This window comes from Oncorhynchus mykiss, chromosome 7 (genome assembly GCF_013265735.2).
Source record: "Oncorhynchus mykiss isolate Arlee chromosome 7, USDA_OmykA_1.1, whole genome shotgun sequence".
Taxonomy (NCBI): Eukaryota; Metazoa; Chordata; class Actinopteri; order Salmoniformes; family Salmonidae; genus Oncorhynchus; species Oncorhynchus mykiss.
In genome coordinates, this window is record NC_048571.1 from 9,725,674 (window position 1) to 9,742,585 (window position 16,912).

Here is a 16,912-nt window from a genome sequence, read left to right on the forward strand (position 1 = left end):
GAAATTTGCCTTGGCCCCTAAGACCCTCACAAAATTTTACAGATGCACAATTGAGAGCATCCTGTCGGGCTGTATCACCGCCTGGTACTGTATCACCGCTGTATCACCGCCTGGTACTGTATCACCGCTGTATCACCGCCTGGTACTGCAACTGCAACTGCAGGGCTCTCCAGAGGGTGATGCGGTCTGTCCAACCCTCCAGGACACCACAGCTGAAGTCGGAAGTTTACATACACTTAAGTTGGAGTCATTAAAACTCGTTTTTCAACCACTCCACAAATTTCTTGTTAACAAACTATAGTTTTGGCAAGTCGGTTAGGACATCTACTTTGTGCATGACACACGTCATTTTTCCAGCAATTGTTTACAGACAGATTATTTCACTTATAATTCCCCGTATCACAATTCCAGTGGGTCAGAAGTTTACCTACACTAAGTAGACTGTGCCTTTAAACAGCTTGGAAAAGTCCAGAAAAGGATGTCATAGCTTTAGAAGCTTCTGATAGGCTAATTGACATCATCAGCCAAGACCTCCGAAAAAAAATTGTAGACCTCCACAAGTCTGGTTCATTCTTGGGTTATGTTCATGTTCTAGCGGGGATTGTTTACAATTCATGCCAAACCTGAGTTCAAATACACATTTAAACTATTTAAGGACCAGGTGTACCTGATTTAACTTGCTTGGGAATCCAATGTTTTGCACTGTTTAGGACTATTCCATTGGTTCTATTGTGACTGCTTAGCTAGGTCAAGCACACTCTACTTCAACTATTTCAAATACATACTCTATTCCACCCAGGTCTGATTCATGCTCATTCATACAGTAGACCCGCAGGCATAACATCACAGTATCGTTATACTCAACAGAGCAATTAGTGATCCACCACTGGTTGGATCTTCTTGTAATCTTAATCCATATAGTGGCTCATAATGAGCAGTAAGATGACGAAGGAGAGCTTGTTAGAGCCGAGAGGATGAGAAGGCTCTCACGCTGGATTTCAAGCACATTCAGCCCGGGCAGCACGACAGGGAACCAAACGTGGGGTGGGGCTCTCTCTTCAAGGGCCTCCATCCTCTAGCCTCCAGCCACACAATGCTTCACCTTACGATTCCCCCCACGTCTCTCGTGATTCCCAGCCACTCTCAGATCAATAGCGGCCTTCAAGGGGAAAAGCAAGAGGCCTCTATTCAGGCTGACTTAACCGCCGTCTAGAAATCGCCCTTCTAAAGCATGACGGATCCCTCGCCATGGCCGGCGCCACCGCCACATCCGCCAGTCGTTAGTCAGCCCCTCATGGGTGAAAACACTGACGTGGCCCTAATGAGAATTTAAGGCACTTCAATGTACCTGCAGCCAAACAGGAAGGAAAGACGCGGGGAAGAGGAGCGTTGTTCTTCGCTAGGCGGTGGTGACTCACACAGACAAAGGATATTACATATTGGTGGGCTGTTTGAGAGGAAAGGGACTAGACATAGACAACACATGTATCAGAAGGTGGAATCTATTCATGTGTACTAGCAAGCAAACATCACAACTGAGCCTGGTGTGTGGAGCTGGATTGTGTACTGTCCTCGGGCATTGCCTTGTGGGAGATCATTTGTTTTTGATGCAGGGTGGTGAAAAGTGTGTGTGTGTGTGTGTGTGTGTGTGTGTGTGTGTGTGTGTGTGTGTGCCTGCCTGCCTGTGCATGTGAATGAGTACATTTGTGTGTCTGTTTATAGGTTAATGCATCCGGTGTCATCCAGGGTCATTCATAATTGTAAATGCTTTAATGGGGTTACAAGTCACCCTTGTGTCAGGCCAGTCATACCTTCAGTTTAGCCATGATCAAATAGTCTCGTATAGCCACATGAATAACACTACACAAACCAGCACCACGACTCAGTCATATCACTCACTTATTCACATGGTAAATATTCCTATTCATCAGCCTATCACCCTAAATTCCTTTTGATTGTATGAAATACATGGTTTATCTCAGACACCAGACACTTGCCCCATGGCATTCACGTTATGGAAATCCACACCACTTCAGACACAAAGCCTATACCTGAAGGTGTCTCTCCTTGGACAACTTCTTCAAAATTCTAGATGATACATTTTTTTACTCACTTCTCCAGTGAGTCATTAATATATCGAATTATCCAGTCAATTAAACCTTCAGAACATTCCGGTGAAGATTTAATGTTGTTTAACCGGTGCACTTAACTGACTAAATATTTAGCTTGTTGAAATGTGTTGACATATGACAATGTTTTTATATTTGTCACAGTAATTAGAACATCAGTCCAGTGCTGCCTCTGGGGCTTAGATGAATCACTTACTTTTAAATAGAGATCACTGGGGGCTGCTGAGGGGAGGATGGCTCCTAATATGGTCTGGAATGGAGTAAATGGAACGGCATCAAACATGATATAATTTAATACACTCCATTCCAGCCATTGTACTCCATTCCAGCCATTGTACTCCATTCCAGCCATTGTACTCCATTCCAGCCATTGTACTCCATTCCAGCCATTGTACTCCATTCCAGACATTTTACTCCATTCCAGCCATTGTACTCCATTCCAGCCATTGTACTCCATTCCAGCCATTGTACTCCATTCCAGCCATTGTACTCCATTCCAGCCATTGTACTCCATTCCAGCCATTGTACTCCATTCCAGCCATTGTACTCCATTCAAGCCATTGTACTCCATTCCAGACATTTTACTCCATTCCAGACATTGTACTCCATTCCAGACATTTTACTCCATTCCAGCCATTGTACTCCATTCCAGCCATTGTACTGCATTCCAGCCATTGTACTCCATTCCAGCCATTGTACTCCATTCCAGCCATTGTACTCCATTCCAGCCATTGTACTCCATTCCAGCCATTGTACTCCATTCCAGCCATTGTACTCCGTTCCAGCCATTGTACTCCATTCCAGCCATTGTACTCCATTCCAGCCATTGTACTCCATTCCAGCCATTGTACTCCGTTCCAGCCATTGTACTCCGTTCCAGCCATTGTACTCCGTTCCAGCCATTGTACTCCGTTCCAGCCATTGTACTCCATTCCAGCCATTGTACTCCATTCCAGCCATTGTACTCCATTCCAGCCATTGTACTCCATTCCAGCCATTGTACTCCATTCCAGCCATTGTACTCCATTCCAGCCATTGTACTCCATTCCAGCCATTTTACTCCATTCCAGCCATTGTACTCCATTCCAGCCATTGTACTCCATTCCAGCCATTGTACTCCATTCCAGCCATTGTACTCCATTCCAGCCATTGTACTCCATTCCAGCCATTGTACTCCATTCCAGCCATTGTACTCCATTCCAGCCATTGTACTCCGTTCCAGCCATTGTACTCCATTCCAGCCATTGTACTCCATTCCAGCCATTGTACTCCATTCCAGACATTGTACTCCATTCCAGACATTGTACTCCATTCCAGACATTGTACTCCATTCCAGCCATTGTACTCCATTCCAGCCATTGTACTCCATTCCAGCCATTGTACTCCATTCCAGCCATTGTACTCCATTCCAGCCATTGTACTCCATTCCAGCCATTGTACTCCATTCCAGCCATTGTACTCCATTCCAGCCATTGTACTCCATTCCAGCCATTGTACTCCATTCCAGCCATTGTACTCCATTCCAGTCTTTATTATGAGCCGTCCTCCCCTCAGCAGCCTCCACTGGATTGGATATATTTACCGTTGGGGTTTTCAGACTAGCGCAACAGGCAGTGAATCATTCTTTGAGATGGAATAACATGTTGACTCATCTTAACCTGAAAAATCTGGATTTTGTTTGCATAAGATCTATAGGTTTACGGTAGCTATTTACCATAAGCTGACAGCCACATAATCATTTTTGATAGGAACAGACATGATCGTGATTTGTCCGTGCTTTACTTACACCTTGAATGAACTACTAATGAAGTCCGCTAATTGATAAGGTAAGGTGTAAGGTGATACATTCAGCAGAAGAGATGCAACTGATATTCAGACACAGACAGACAGGCGTACTGGTTCATAACTCCATGATGTTCTAGCAGGGTTGTGCCCGTTCTGAGCCCTGTTCGTTGCTCTGTGGTCTCACACTTGTCAGACACACACACACACACACAGGGACACACACACACACAGGGACACACACAGGGACACACACAGGGACACACACAGGGACACACACAGGGACACACACAGGGACACACACAGGGACACACACACACACACACACACACATACACCACTGAGAGCTATGGATTCAGCCCATCCAGGCCGGGACAAGTATAAAACATGACAGTATTGGCAGGTCCCCGGATAGCTGGCCGCTCGCCTTTCCAGGGGTGTTAGGATTCATAATGACTCCATACACTTCTATCAAATGTGTATTGAGTTCTTGTGACACATAAAACTGCCGCACCATGATGAGAAATAACCACTGTCAGCTCCCATCTGCACTTTAAAGATTCAAGCGTTTGGGTAATATGGAGAGACGAGAGAGAAGAGAGGAGGGGTCGAAGGGTCAGACCTTGACAGAGCATACACAACTGATTCCTACACAACTGATTCAGCCACAGCTGATTCATACACAACTGATTCATACACAACTGATTCATACACAACTGATTCAGCCACAGCTGATTCATACACAACTGATTCAACCACAACTGATTCAGCCAAAGCTGATTCATACACAACTGATTCATACACAACTGATTCAACCACAACTGATTCATACACAACTGATTCATACATAACTGGTGCTCATACACACAGGTGGGTGTACATACACACACTCTCCACTCACTCTGCCGCTCTCTAACAAAGCCACATGTGATGGTAGTGCTCAAACTCAAATTAGAAACCGGGTAGTTTGGGTCCTGGATGCTGATTGGCTGAAACAGCATTCCATAATGTGTATATCAGACAATATACAACTGTATGGTGCAAACTACTTGTTCACTGGGCACCGGAGCAGAGGAAGGCTCCGGCCATGGAGCGGGGCTGAACGCCGTGCCTGGACTGGGCACCGGCGCAGAGGAAGGCGTTGACCGTCGCTGGAGGCTCCGGACCCGTTGACCGTCGCTGGAGGCTCCGGACCCGTTGACCGTCGCTGGAGGCTCCGGACCCGTTGACCGTCGCTGGAGGCTCCGGACCCGTTGACCGTCGCTGGAAGCTCTGGACTGTACACACGCACTGGAGGCCTGGTGCGTGGAGCAGGCACAGGACGTACCGGGCTGGGGAGGCGCACTGGAAGCCTGGTGTGTGGAGCAGGCACAGGACATACCGGGCTGGGGAGGCGCACTGGAGGACTTGTGCGTGGAGCAGGCACAGGTTTCACCGGACTAATGACACGCTCTTCAGGGCGAGTGCGGGGAGACGGCACAGGACGTACCGGGCTGGGGAGGCGCACTGGAGGACTGGTGCGTAGAACTAATGACTAATGACACGCTCTTCGGGGCAAATAACATGCAAAACACACCTAATCAACATCTCTCTCCGATCTCCCTCCTCCAACAGCTCCATCGACTCACCATCTGTCTCTGGCCCTCTCCTCGGGTCGACCGACAGCCCCTTGTGACACCCCCCAAAAGAATCTTGGGGTCTCTGTGGCCGCGGTCCCCGGCGTCGTCGCTGTCCTCCTAAACTCCTTGGTGACTCCCGCCAAGGAAGGGTCTCGCATCCACCCAGTATTTCCTCCCATGTCCAGCTCTCCTTTACCTCCATGGCACGCTGCTTGGTCCTGTAGTGGTGGGATATTCTGTCACGTTCGTCGTATACATAATGAGCGGACCAAAGCGCAGCGGGAGTAGAGTTCCACATATTTATTAAAGTGAACCTTCAAAAAAACAACAAAGAATAAACGAACGTGAAGTTCGTAGCGCACAGAGCCCTTTACCAAACACGAAACAATATCACACAAACGCAGGTGGGAAAAGGACCACACTAAGTATGATCCCCAATTAGAGGCAACGATAATCAGCTGCCTCCAATTGGAAACCATACTCACACCAACATAGAAATATTAGACTAGAACACCCCCTAGTCACGCTCTGACCTGTTGCACCATAGAGAACCCCAAGGGCTCTCTATGGTCAGGGCGTGACAAGAACAGCCCTTACCCGTAGTATAATGGCCATTAAAAACCGGGTGGTTTGAGCCCTGAATGCTGATTGGCTGACAGCCGTGGTATATCAGACCATATACCACGGGTATGACAAAACAGTTATTTTTTCTGCTCTAATTTCGTTGGTAACCAGTTTATAATAGCAGTAAGACACCACTGGGGTTTGTGGTACATGGCCAATATACTGCAGCTACGAGCTGTGTCCAGGCACTCCGCATTGCATCGTGCATTAGAAAAGCCCTTAGCCGTGGTATATTGGCCACATACCACACCCCCCCGGGCCTTATTGCTTAAATATACCACACCTCCTCATACTTTATCCCAATGTCACAACTTCTGAAAAAAATTGCAATTGCCCCCAAAGTAGGCTAATTTAATTGCAGACGTTCAGCTGTCTTAACAGCCTGTCCCAGCAGGTTTCCTAGGCCCATCTGGGATTCCCAGATACAGTAGATTAACCCTGGACTGACCTCCCACTTTCTCTGGGAGGTCAGAGGCTCCACTAACACTGTGAAAGTCTCTCTGGGAGGTCAGAGGCTACTGTGAAAGTCTCTCTGGGAGGTCTGGTCAGAGGCTCCACTAACACTGTGAAAGTCTCTCTGGGAGGTCTGGTCAGAGGCTCCGCTAACACTGTGAAAGTCTCTCTGGGAGGTCTGGTCAGAGGCTCCACTAACACTGTGAAAGTCTCTCTGGGAGGTCTGGTCAGAGGCTCCACTAACACTGTGAAAGTCTCTCTGGGAGGTCAGAGGCTACTGTGAAAGTCTCTCTGGGAGGTCTGGTCAGAGGCTCCACTAACACTGTGAAAGTCTCTCTGGGAGGTCTGGTCAGAGGCTCCACTAACACTGTGAAAGTCTCTCTGGGAGGTCTGGTCAGAGGCTCCGCTAACACTGTGAAAGTCTCTCTGGGAGGTCTGGTCAGAGGCTCCACTAACACTGTGAAAGTCTCTCTGGGAGGTCAGGTCAGAGTAACACACTTCCATGACTGTGGGATTTTCCAGGGCTACACTACCATCACACAGTGACTAACTACATCTGACGTCACCGTTTAGCAGCAGGACCACACGTCATGATTCTGCTCTCAGTGTGCAATGTCGGAGCACGGTCAAAATCAATGGGAATACTTTTCTACTTGTGACTGTAAAAGCATGGCTGGATGCTGTGGATGTGGCTGCAGCATTGGTGAAGCCCAGTGGAGTTGTATTCCTCCACTCATCAGTCTCCACACTCCTCCACCCCACCTCTCCCTCCTCCTCCTCTGAGTCAGAGTCTCCTTTTTGTGATTTTTTTTGTGGTGTGGATCACTCTGTCTCTCTCCCTTCCTTTTTCTTCCTCCCTCCCCCTCACTCTCGCTTGCTCTCTCTCTCTCCCTCCCTTCCCCTCTCTCTCTCATGATTGGCACCATCCCGGGGGAGCGAGGAGAGAGGGGAGGTTGATGGCCCCCACACAATTAAAAGCCAACCCCTGTTTTTAATGAGGTGCCTGTTTGTTAAGTCCACTCAGGGACCCGGGGCGGGTGCTTAGCATTTGCTCTCTAATTAGGGAAGCTAAACAGTCCCTCTTGCAGAAAGATCAACCATTAGGCGCTGAATTGGGGGCTCCTCCACTGGGCACCGCAGCTCTAAGTCTGTTGTGTGCAGATTGTTGTGCCAATGCAGGATGGAGAGGAAGACAGAAGAAGATGTATCTATACCGAAACACACTGGACTGGATAGAGAGAAAGAAGAGACAGAAAAGAGAGGAGGAGAGAGAAAGAAAGAGAGAGATAGAGATGTTTACTGTTCATTTTGTATTGTATATTTCACTTTTGTTAATTATCTATTTCACTTGCTTTGGCAATGTTAACACGTGTTTCCCATGCCAATAAAGCCCCTTGAATTGAATTGAGAGAGAGAGAGAGAGAGAGAGAGAGAGAGAGAGAGAGAGAGAGAGCGAGAGAGAGAGAGAGAGAGAGAGAGAGAGAGAGAGAGAGAGAGAGAGAGAGAGAGAGAGAAGGGGGGGGGGATTATATAGACACTGAACTGAAGCACTGTGTGTTATTGTCAATGGACAACCACTTGACTGTCCAAGAGAAAGAGTACACCAGACTAGTGTTCATAAGACATGCTGATTATGAAAAAGCCACACATCCCCTCCTCATCATCTGTGTTCTTACTTGAACAATGTGAAGCCAACATGTTCCAGCGTCCAGGCGCTAAACTGATGTTACAATGCTGCCATCTAGTGGCGAGTCATATCATCATCCTCCTGCGACACGGGGATCAGCCTCCGAAAAACACTCATCTGATCCCTCCACTTATTAGATGCCCCCCTCCTCTGAGAGATGCCCCCACTTTGGCATTCAGAACAATAATTGTTATTCATTATTCTGCTCAGACTGGATATTAAAATGTTCAAAGTACAAGGATGAGACACAGAGAGGGGACCTGCAAGGGCAATTATTCCCCATGCATGTTCTGCTATTGTTCTGACATTTCTAAGGATACATAAAGTATATTGGTGATAGTGGGTATTGTTCAATCACATACACTCAGGTTTAATAAGCACCTACGTTTCTTCCATTATGAATGACACCCGCCACTTTTGAATAACCTGTATTGTACGTTGCGCTACTGGTGATGACAATGCCGTTGTCTTGGAGACAAAAGCAAAGTTGCAGGTAGTGAGTGGGTAGCCTGGTTAACCAGTCGTAACCTTTGTCCGCAATGGAGAGTGCATTGTTCTGTCTGGTTCAACCAGACTAGAAGTCTGAGAGAGAGAGAGAGAGAGAGAGAGAGAGAGAGAGAGAGAGAGAGAGAGAGAGAGAGAGAGAGAAAGAGAGAGAGAGATAGAGAGAGAGAGAGAGAGAGAGAGGAGGAAAGAAAGTAAGAGAAAGACAGAGAGTTTGTCTCTCCACAACCCCGCCCCTCCTCACATTCAGAGCCCAAATGGAAGCATCCCCATTACCCAGAGTGCTTTGGGGGTACGGTCAGGGAGTGCCCAAACACTTTTTTTAATGCATTAACATCCTGATCAAATTTTCCTAACTGAATTTGGCGAAAGGAAAAAGGGCGTAGATGTGTCGACTTCCACACCACTTGTTTTCCACGCCGTTGAAATCAGTTGGTCTGATTCTAACCACCATTTAAGGGTCTGACTTTGTTTTCCACGCCGTTGAAATCAGTTGGTCTGATTCTAACCACCATTTAAGGGTCTGACTTTGTTTTCCACACCGTTGAAATCAGTTGGTCTGATTCTAACCACCATTTAAGGGTCTGACTTTGTTTTCCACACCGTTGAAATCAGTTGGTCTGATTCTAACCACCATTTAAGGGTCTGACTTTGTTTTCCACACCGTTGAAATCAGTTGGTCTGATTCTAACCACCATTTAAGGGTCTGACTTTGTTTTCCACACCGTTGAAATCAGTTGGTCTGATTCTAACCACCATTTAAGGGTCTGACTTTGTTTTCCACGCCGTTGAAATCAGTTGGTCTGATTCTAACCACCATTTAAGGGTCTGACTTTGTTTTCCACGCCGTTGAAATCAGTTGGTCTGATTCTAACCACCATTTAAGGGTCTGACTTTGTTTTCCACACCGTTGAAATCAGTTGGTCTGATTCTAACCACCATTTAAGGGTCTGACTTTGTTTTCCACGCCGTTGAAATCAGTTGGTCTGATTCTAACCACCATTTAAGGGTCTGACTTTGTTTTCCACACCGTTGAAATCAGTTGGTCTGATTCTAACCACCATTTAAGGGGCTGGCTTTGTTTTCCACACCGTTGAAATCAGTTGGTCTGATTCTAACCACCATTTAAGGGTCTGACTTTGTTTTCCACACCGTTGAAATCAGTTGGTCTGATTCTAACCACCATTTAAGGGTCTGACTTTGTTTTCCACACCGTTGAAATCAGTTGGTCTGATTCTAACCACCATTTAAGGGTCTGACTTTGTTTTCCACACCGTTGAAATCAGTTGGTCTGATTCTAACCACCATTTAAGGGTCTGACTTTGTTTTCCACACCGTTGAAATCAGTTGGTCTGATTCTAACCACCATTTAAGGGTCTGACTTTGTTTTCCACACCGTTGAAATCAGTTGGTCTGATTCTAACCACCATTTAAGGGTCTGACTTTGTTTTCCACACCGTTGAAATCAGTTGGTCTGATTCTAACCACCATTTAAGGGTCTGACTTTGTTTTCCACACCGTTGAAATCAGTTGGTCTGATTCTAACCACCATTTAAGGGTCTGACTTTGTTTTCCACGCCGTTGAAATCAGTTGGTCTGATTCTAACCACCATTTAAGGGTCTGACTTTGTTTTCCACGCCGTTGAAATCAGTTGGTCTGATTCTAACCACCATTTAAGGGTCTGACTTTGTTTTCCACGCCGTTGAAATCAGTTGGTCTGATTCTAACCACCATTTAAGGGTCTGACTTTGTTATCCACACCGTTGAAATCAGTTGGTCTGATTCTAACCACCATTTAAGGGTCTGACTTTGTTTTCCACGCCGTTGAAATCAGTTGGTCTGATTCTAACCACCATTTAAGGGTCTGACTTTGTTTTCCACGCCGTTGAAATCAGTTGGTCTGATTCTAACCACCATTTAAGGGTCTGACTTTGTTTTCCACACCGTTGAAATCAGTTGGTCTGATTCTAACCACCATTTAAGGGTCTGACTTTGTTTTCCACACCGTTGAAATCAGTTGGTCTGATTCTAACCACCATTTAAGGGTCTGACTTTGTTTTCCACACCGTTGAAATCAGTTGGTCTGATTCTAACCACCATTTAAGGGTCTGACTTTGTTTTCCACACCGTTGAAATCAGTTGGTCTGATTCTAACCACCATTTAAGGGTCTGACTTTGTTTTCCACACCGTTGAAATCAGTTGGTCTGATTCTAACCACCATTTAAGGGTCTGACTTTGTTTTCCACGCCGTTGAAATCAGTTGGTCTGATTCTAACCACCATTTAAGGGTCTGACTTTGTTTTCCACGCCGTTGAAATCAGTTGGTCTGATTCTAACCACCATTTAAGGGTCTGACTTTGTTTTCCACGCCGTTGAAATCAGTTGGTCTGATTCTAACCACCATTTAAGGGTCTGACTTTGTTTTCCACGCCGTTGAAATCAGTTGGTCTGATTCGAACCACCATTTAAGGGTCTGACTTTGTTTTCCACGCCGTTGAAATCAGTTGGTCTGATTCTAACCACCATTTAAGGGTCTGACTTTGTTTTCCACGCAGTTGAAATCAGTTGGTCTGATTCTAACCACCATTTAAGGGTCTGACTTTGTTTTCCACACCGTTGAAATCAGTTGGTCTGATTCTAACCACCATTTAAGGGTCTGACTTTGTTTTCCACACCGTTGAAATCAGTTGGTCTGATTCTAACCACCATTTAAGGGTCTGACTTTGTTTTCCACACCGTTGAAATCAGTTGGTCTGATTCTAACCACCATTTAAGGGTCTGACTTTGTTTTCCACACCGTTGAAATCAGTTGGTCTGATTCTAACCACCATTTAAGGGTCTGACTTTGTTTTCCACACCGTTGAAATCAGTTGGTCTGATTCTAACCACCATTTAAGGGTCTGACTTTGTTTTCCACACCGTTGAAATCAGTTGGTCTGATTCTAACCACCATTTAAGGGTCTGACTTTGTTTTCCACACCGTTGAAATCAGTTGGTCTGATTCTAACCACCATTTAAGGGTCTGACTTTGTTTTCCACACCGTTGAAATCAGTTGGTCTGATTCTAACCACCATTTAAGGGTCTGACTTTGTTTTCCACACCGTTGAAATCAGTTGGTCTGATTCTAACCACCATTTAAGGGTCTGACTTTGTTTTCCACACCGTTGAAATCAGTTGGTCTGATTCTAACCACCATTTAAGGGTCTGACTTTGTTTTCCACACCGTTGAAATCAGTTGGTCTGATTCTAACCACCATTTAAGGGTCTGACTTTGTTTTCCACACCGTTGAAATCAGTTGGTCTGATTCTAACCACCATTTAAGGGTCTGACTTTGTTTTCCACACCGTTGAAATCAGTTGGTCTGATTCTAACCACCATTTAAGGGTCTGACTTTGTTTTCCACATCGTTGAAATCAGTTGGTCTGATTCTAACCACCATTTAAGGGTCTGACTTTGAACCACAGAAGGACAATCACTGAGGTGTTGGTGAAGGTTTGTGAGGCTAGACTAATCTATATCTAACAGCCCTAACGTCACACACACATCAGAACTAAGACTGACAGACTGTAGGTTACAGTATGCCTCAGAACATACACTCAATGTGTGTGTGTGTGTGTGTGTGCACACGATCTGTCCGCACGTCCATGTGTGTGTGTGTGTGTGTGTGTGTGTGTGTGTGTGTGTGTGTGTGTGTGTGTGTGTGTGTGTGTGTGTGTGTGTGTGTGTGTGCGTGCGTGCGTGCGTGCTGGAATCTCTCCCCGAGCCAGGCGGTTCACTGTTATGATGACACCAGCTAGACTGTGTCTATTCTCAGTTCACAGATGGGCCCATGTCTGTCTGGCAGGGACCAGAATGTTCTTCAGCTCAGCTGTCATGTTTGGCCTTATGAGTGAAATGGATCCCCAGCCTCAGTCTTCACTCTCCTTTAACATTCCTTCTTTATCTTCAAACTGGGCATTTGACATTGAAATTCTCCTGATAACTCACTACACACGTTTAACCCACTTTCACCAACAACAAAAAATGTAACATGTCTAATTCATTTGAACTGGATTGTGTTACTACTGCTGAGGAATGTTCAGGGTGTTGTTATATGTGGTGATGTTCCCCATGCAACAACAGCCTCTTTTCATCAAGCCCTGAGGGAACTCAAGAGTCAGAGCAGCAGTGGGGTCTCTGTTTCTCTGGACATACCAACTGATGACAAAGCTGAGAGCACCGTGGGTGGGGCTGGAGACACTTCACAGCAGGGCAACATAACAACCACTTCCACCTGACAGACATGCCTGTTGCTGAGGATGAAGAAAGACTTTAAGGGCCACTTTTCATCACCTTAGTCGGAAGAAGTAGTAGCTACATTGTATGGGTCAAACAGGCTACATTGTATGGGTCAAACAGGCTACATTGTATGGGTCAAACAGGCTACATTGTATGGGTCAAACAGGCTACATTATATGGGTCAAACAGGCTACATTATATGGGTCAAACAGGCTACATTATATGGGTCAAACAGGCTACATTGTATGGGTCAAACAGGCTACTTTATATGGGTCAAACAGGCTACATTGTATGGGTCAAACAGGCTACATTATATGGGTCAAACAGGCTACATTATATGGGTCAAACAGGCTACATTATATGGGTCAAACAGGCTACATTATATGGGTCAAGCAGCTTTCTTTGTTCAACAGAGCGGAGGGTCTGTGTAGACATGCTGGCGGACTGGCTGTCCATCTGAATTGAATATCAGGTGTGTGTGTGTGTGTGTGTATGTGTGTGTGTGTGTGTGTGTGTGTGTGTGTGTGTGTGTGTGTGTGTGTGTGTGTGTGTGTGTGTGTGTGTGTGTGTGCGTGCGTGCGTGCGTGCGTGTGTGCGTGCGTCAGCTACTGTGGAATGGTGTGTGTTGTTCCAGAAAGCCATTCCGTACACAGCTCTGTCGCAGGCAGCACCAAAAATCGTCTAATTTGCCACCATCAACCTCCTCCTTCAAAGGGACAGCAACCTTGGGATATGACTGAAATGGTGAGGATAAAATTGCCTCCGATGCAAGTCGTCTTTACAGAGCTTTCCCAGGCTAACATTAAAGGAAATTAACTCAATATATGGACGTTTTTCAGACGAATCCTGCTATATTAAGTCACTGCCTTCACCTGTCCCCCCAGGCAAGGTAAAGCAGTCAGTCCCTGGGGAAAGACGTGAAGGGCGGCCATTTTGTTTTCACCACATAAACAAACGCTGTGATGAGCTAGCTACTGATGTGGCAATAACTGAGCAGGCTAACAACATGGGCTGTCGATCACAAGGGGAAAAGAAGAGGACGAGAATAGATCAAATCAATAGCTTTCTTCATCTTTATTATGAGGGGTGCAGTAAAAAACACATCTTATTAATTCTCCACGCTGTAGCCCCAAAGAATCGATGAAATGAATGAACCAGGACCACCCACTCTACACTGCTTAAAAAGCCTGGCTCTGATGTTATTTCTCCACACCTCGATATGCCACTCTACTTTCTAAAAGTCTTGATTGCACAGGAATGGAACGAGAGAGAGAGAGAGAGATTCTAAAATCCCAGACTCAAAATGGCTGTTATTTTGTCAGGATCATTATGGCATAGTTCTAATACATTAAATGGGGGTTTATACATGCCTATGTCAAGTCTGACAACGCATTATAACCAAACGATAATGTATTATAACCGCATGATAATGCATTATTTTACATTTACATTTTATTCGTTTAGCAGACGCTCTTCTCCAGAGCAACTTAGTAAGTGAATACATTTTCATAGTTTTTGTCCCATACTGTTCCCCACAATCAAACCCACAACCCTGGAATTGCCAGCGCCATGCTCTACCAACTGAGCCACACGTGACCAACATGATAACTACACGATAATGTATTCTAGCAAGTTTTAAGTTCCTCGGCATACACATCACAGACAAACTGAATTGGTCCACTCACACAGACAGCATCGTGAAGAAGGCGCAGCAGCGCCTCTTCAACCTCAGGAGGCTGAAGAAATTTGGCTTGTCACCAAAAGCACTCACAAACTTCTACAGATGCACAATCGAGAGCATCCTGGCGGGCTGTATCACCGCCTGGTATGGCAACTGCACCGCCCTCAACCGTAAGGCTCTCCAGAGGGTAGTGAGGTCTGCACAACGCATCACCGGGGGCAAACTACCTGCCCTCCAGGACACCTACACCACCCGATGTCACAGGAAGGCCATAAAGATCATCAAGGACATCAACCACCCGAGCCACTGCCTGTTCACCCCACTATCATCCAGAAGGCGAGGTCAGTACAGGTGCATCAAAGCTGGGACCGAGAGACTGAAAAACAGCTTCTATCTCAAGGCCATCAGACTGTTAAACAGCCACCACTAACACTGAGTGGCTGCTGCCAACACACTGACACTGACTCAACTCCAGCCACTTTAATAATGGGAATTGATGGGAAATTATGTAAATATATCACTAGCCACTTTAAACAATGCTACCTTATATAATGTTACTTACCCTACATTATTCATCTCATATGCATACGTATATACTGTACTCTATATATCATCGACTGTATCCTTATGTAATACATGTATCACTAGCCACTTTAAACTATGCCACTTTGTTTACATACTCATCTCATTTGTACATACTGTACTCGATACCATCTACTGTATCTTGCCTATGCTGCTCTGTACCATCACTCATTCATATATCCTTATGTACATATTCTTTATCCCCTTACACTGTGTACAAGACAGTAGTTTTGGAATTGTTAGTTAGATTACTTGTTATTACTGCATTGTCGGAACTAGAAGCACAAGCATTTTGCTACACTCGCATTAACATCTGCTAACCATGTGTATGTGACAAATAACATTTGATTTGATTTGATTTGATTTGATTTAACCACATGATAATGCATCAGCCAGAGCTATATATTTTAGATATGAAATATAAGGCTCAGGCATTCGCTCTACTGCAGGCTTTAAGGGTTTCTAGCTGGAACTGTTCAGAAGACAGCAAAGCAGCAGGCTGTAACCAATGGAGACAACTTGTTCTGGGTTCTGAAAGGTGGACTTGGCTCCCCGGACTCTGCTATCCATCTGGAGGAGTGGGAGAGCTCAATCTGGAGGAGTGGGAGAGCTCAATCTGGAGGAGTGGGAGAGCTCAATCTGGAGGAGTGGGAGAGCTCAATCTGGAGGAGTGGGAGAGCTCAATCTGGAGGAGTGGGAGAGCTCAATCTGGAGGAGTGGGAGAGCTCAATTTGGAGGAGTGGGAGAGCTCAATCTGGAGGAGTGGGAGAGCTCAATCTGGAGGAGTGGGAGAGCTCAATCTGGAGGAGTGGGAGAGCTCAATCTGGAGGAGTGGGAGAGCTCAATCTAGAGGAGTGGGAGAGCTCAATCTGGAGGAGTGGGAGAGCTCAATCTGGAGGAGTGGGAGAGCTCAATCTGGAGGAATGGGAGAGCTTGATTGGTTCTAAAGAAGGTCAAAAGCAACTTGGTTGGAGATGCTGGCATTTCCATGGCAGCGACATATGCAAAACTGTCATTATTCTGCCACCAATACACAAACAGATTACAGACTCAGAATGGACACAGCATACAGGCTTATTGGAAAAGAAGATCAAGTGTCACAAACCCAGCACAGGGACTTAGCTACAGTAAGACAGATAACTACGGCAGTGTGACTCATAAGAGGCTGGTAGTTCACTATCATTACAGTGCATTATCTGTGATACAGGAATCCTATCAAAGCTTGATATGAACAAAGACTCCTATGGAAAATGCTGGTTTGTAATCTAGTAATTAACTTCCAGATGTATTTGATGGTGCTAATCAGGGAAGAGCTTCCATGGACCTGTGTACACTCTTAGAAAAAAGGGTTCCAAAAGGGTTCTTCAGCTGTCCCCATAGGAGAAACCTTTTTGGTTCCCGCAGAACCCTTTTGGGTTAGAACCCTCTGTAGAAAGGGCTCAACATGGAACCTATAGGGTTCTACCTGGAAGCTAAAGGGTTCTACCTGGAACCAAAAATGGTTCTTCAAATGGTTCTCCTGTGGGGCTAGCCGAAGAACCCTTTGAGGTTCTAGATAGCACTTTTTGT